Below are 4789 nucleotides of genomic sequence, written 5' to 3'. Positions count from 1 at the left end.
ATATGCTTTTTTTTAAAATTCAATAAACTAGTTCAAAACGAATCAAATTAAATCAAATACAAATTCGCCTTACAATTCGCATGAGAGAATACAAAAGGAGTTTCACATTCAAGTCTATTGAAAACATCCCACCGTTCGTATTTAAAGGAGCTACACACACAAAATTCACTAACAACTGATAATTAGAACAAATTACATGTGGATGGAAAGATTTTCTCTTGAAAAACACGAATAATTTGCTGAGAAATCATATGGATATCATGGAAAGGCGTAAAATATAATTTTTCAAGACCCCTGAGTTTGGCATCAATTCAAAACACTTTTGATTCTTCGTGTGGCTACTTTAAAGAAAATATGAGACTTTCTAATCATGCTACTATGTGTTAAATTAGGTCTGCGTTCCCTAGAAGAATCACCTTGTGGTCAACTAAGACACGCTAGTTTTGGAATAGATCCCCATTCAGTTATTAATTCTTCTTTATTTACATATTAATTATGACAGGGTACCTATTGATCGCATGTATAAATTGGATGCTCTGTATCAAGTAAAAGCAAGATTGCCGAGATACGAATTATTTAAAGCTTCTTGTTCTAAAATCGTTGGTCTCTATGGAGCATTTATCTTTTTTTTTCTTCCTCCTTCTGTCCGTGTTGGGGTCCCCGCGTGAGGGGAACTTCAGTCCCCAAAGCGCTCCCGGGCGCCCGAAAGTTTGTGTGTGTATGTGTGTGCGCGCGCGCGTGTGTGTGTGTATGTGTGTATTGGTCTTTTACAGACGGGTATCAATCATATATGAATATTTAGTGCATAGGCACTGAATTAGGCTTCACTCAAGACACATTAATGATTGCAATAGAGTGTCAAATACAAAGTTTTGGGAAATTTTGAAAATTGGGTGGATAGTGATTCTTTACCAGTTTGATATATTTGGATGCCCCTGTGAATGTATTATAACCACTAAAAAATGTAGCCCCTAAAACGCTTCTGCTTTCGAGAAAACTTGAATATAAATATTTACCGGTGCTCCCGGTAAATTTTGATGAATTTCAAATAGCGCCTACGGCTGTACAATGGTAACTGCGACCATGAAAATCTCAGAATATGTAGTTGTGATATATAACTTCTAAACGGGAATAGCTAGTCGGTCGATTTTAGTCAAGAAACATTGTTTTATAGCTTAATTAATATCTTGACCTTGAGAGGGAGCTATACAACATAAAGAGTGTATTATTTATAATTTCATAACTTTAGACTCGATTTCAACTGCGACAACGATCACTGAATATTGTAGGATCGCATATGCTTCCAATATTTTCATTTGAACCAAATTCATGACCCCATACCAAAACTTTGTATTACCTTTAATATAGCTGGTGAACCATTTAAGAGCTACACCACGTATTCCATAACGATATAGTTTAGATAGTAAAATATTGTGATTAATTGTGTCAAATGCCTTAGACAGATCTATAAAAACTCCAATTGCAAATTCATTTGCCTCAAAGGCGTCTATGACTTTACTAGAAAGACTGGTAAGAGCCATACATGTTGAATAATCCCTACGGAAACCATATTGATGTTTATTGAGAATAGAATGTTTGTCAAGAAATACAATAGTTCTTTTATAAACAATGCGCTCGAATAATTTAGAGAAGACTGACAGTACAGAAATGGGCCTATAGTTTGTAAATTCACGCTTGTCACCAGATTTAAACACTGGTGGTACTTTAGCTTTCTTTAGCTCATCTGGACAAATTCCGTTTAATAATGAAAGGTTGAATATATGGCATAGGGGTCTACAGATGTACATAATGACCTGTTTAATGACTCTTGGACTGTATTCGTCCAAACCTGCAGCTTTATTGTTTCCAAAAGTACTAACAATGTTACAAATTTCGTTTTCCCTAGTAGGATATAAATACAAAGAGTCAACAGGTGGATCATTCATATACTGTAAATAATTTGTTTGGGTACCTGGGATTTTATTTGCTAAAGATGGACCAATGCTTGTAAAGAAGTCATTAAAGGAGTTTGAAATAATGTCCGGTTCTGTAGCGATGTCCCCGTTATAATTAAATACAGAATTCTCAGCTGGCTTACTTTTGTTAATTAGTGAATTGATCGTTTGCCACGTACGATTTACATTAGATTTATTAAGTAAAAATTTGTCATGGAAATACTGAGATTTTGCTTTACGAATTAATCCTGTGAGTAGGTTACGATAGTTTTTATACACATAAGCATGTGTGCGCGCTGTCACACACACACGCACACACACACACACACATACCAACACAAAATGAAAACTACGGCAGAAATGCTGGTGATGTACATGTACATGGGGCAGATGTGGTTAGGGGCATGTTAGTCTGCACAGACTCCATCTCACGTTTTGAGGCAATGTCATAAACATGAGAAAAAAATAGAGCTTCGAATAAAATGAAGACTGTGTCCATGGTGTAATGTTATCATAGTTATATTTGTTTCGGTTAAAAGTTAATGAATGTATTAATGATAAAAAATATCTGAAATTATAAATAATAAAACAAAACTTAATAACACTTCCTACCTTACTGGAGCCCTTTAATTTAAAGGCTGCAACAATCCTCAAGAGACGTATATTGAGTGAAATTGTGTCCTTCATTTCACCGTATTGCTGCATTTTTTTAAAATGTATGTCCACTTTTCATTTAGGTTTATTGTTGACAAAGCTGAGTGGGCTATCTGGCCATGCGCTATTATATTCTCGAATTTATAATTATGTTCTTTTCAATTTTGTTGTATTTTGTTTTAATGATTTGGAAAATAAATACCATACCATACCGTGTTATAGCTGCTGAATGCGAAGTCCCTGCGGCTCCAGATCACGGGAGGTTACAAGACGCTACAAGCCAGCAGCCTCGAGTTATTTTTCCAGCCGGTACAACGGTTTCATTTGAATGTGAAGATGACTACAGCTTGGTGGGATTCAAGAGAATCACATGTCAAAAGGGTCAATGGTCGGATGATCCTCCCGTATGTAAAGGTATGTTGAAGATCCTTATGTCTGCGCACCAAACATTACATTTGAAAGTGAAAATAATAAGATAAACAAATCGAATAAGAACCATTATAATCATTTTCACAAGAAAAGGCGGCGGTGTCATTTGACATTGCATAATCACAGGCAGGCGCGGATCCAGGGGGGGGGGCCGAGCGGGCCCCCGGCAAAAAAAAAAGAGAGAGAAGAAAGGAAAAGAAGGGAAAGTGGAGAGAAAGGGAAAGAAAGAAGAGGAAGAAGAAAAGAAAAGGGGGAAGAAGGAGATCGGGGGGGGGCGAAAGGGCCTTGCCTCTCAGGCTGTTGCCCCCCCCCCCCCCAATCAAAAAAATAATAGAGAAGGAAGGAAAGGGAAAGAAAAAAGGAAAAAAGGAGATACTGGCGTACTGATAGGGGGGGGGGGGGCTTGGGGGAAATCAAGTTCAAACGTGTTTTATTTCTAATTCCATAATAAATTTTATTGTGGATTACAAGTAATGCTGAAATTACATAATTTCCGAGATTTGTCCTCACTTTTTAGTAAATTATACTTTTTTATGCGTTTGTTGGAAAATGACAAATTCCTTAATTTACAGCCAGGCAAGAAATATGATTCTTGAGATCCCTACATGTCAGGGCCCGAGGAACGGCGGGGATCGGGAGCCCCCCCCCCACACTTTAACAAAAAAAGTATATTAAAGAGAAATAAAAAAGAAAGAGAGCAAGAAAGAATAGTTAACTGCCAGTGTCAACAAATAATGAGGCATCAAAATATGATCATCTAGCTGACCGTGATTAAATGCCTAAAACCCCTAAGCTTCGGGGGCTCTGCCCCCTGGATTCCATCTAGGGCCCTAAGGTGGGCCCTTCGATGCTCATCTGACGGTTATGTTATGCCTAAAACCCCTGATTTGGGGGGGTCCGCCCCCTGGACCCCACGCCAAATAGTGTCCTGCCAGTGTCACAAAATAATAAGGATTATAAAAAAATGCTCATCTGACCGTAAATAAACGCCTAAAACCCCTGAGCTTCCGGGGGCTCTGCCCCCTGGATTACACCTTGGGCCCTAAGGCGGGCTCTTAGATGCTCAGCTGACGGTAATTTAATGCCTAAAACCCCTGATTTTGGGGGGCTTCGCCCCCTTGACCCCACGCCTAAGTGTCCTGCCCTGCCAGTGTGACAAAATAATAAGGATTATAAGAAAATGCTCATCTGACCGTACACTAGCTCTTAGAAAAAAGGGTGCAAAATAAGAGTTTGCACCATTTACATAAAAATGAACCCTATTGAAGAAAAAGGGGTTCAAAAAAGGGTGCAATATAAGATTTCGCACCCTTCCCACAAAAATGAACCCTATCGACCAAAAAAGGGTGCAAAAAAAAGTTTGCATATTGCATGCATATTCATGATTACTTTCCACGTGTTCACATAAAAATACATTTATCAGTTTTGTAATTTGTATTTTCCTTTGCATGGCAATCAGTAACCAATAGATTATTTTGTCTGATCATGTTACAATTACAATCACGTTTTAGCAATAGATATATTGATTATATGATTACTAACCAAGAAACATCATGCATGTTTAATATGTATTTGTGTACGAGCAAATTTTACCAGTATTCCTCGATGATGGGTGCAGGATTGCACCTTTTAAAGGGTGCAGGATTGAACCCCTAAAGGGTGCTGCTATTGCATCGGTTTGCACCCCTAATGGAGCAGGATTGAACCATTAAGGGTACTAACATGTCTCCTAAAAGGTGCAATCTGGCACC

This window comes from Strongylocentrotus purpuratus, unplaced genomic scaffold (assembly GCF_000002235.5).
Source record: "Strongylocentrotus purpuratus isolate Spur 01 unplaced genomic scaffold, Spur_5.0 spur5_scaffold_1, whole genome shotgun sequence".
NCBI classification, from domain to species: Eukaryota; Metazoa; Echinodermata; class Echinoidea; order Camarodonta; family Strongylocentrotidae; genus Strongylocentrotus; species Strongylocentrotus purpuratus.
The sequence above is the reverse complement of the archived record's forward strand: the minus strand, read 5'-3'. Positions refer to the sequence as shown.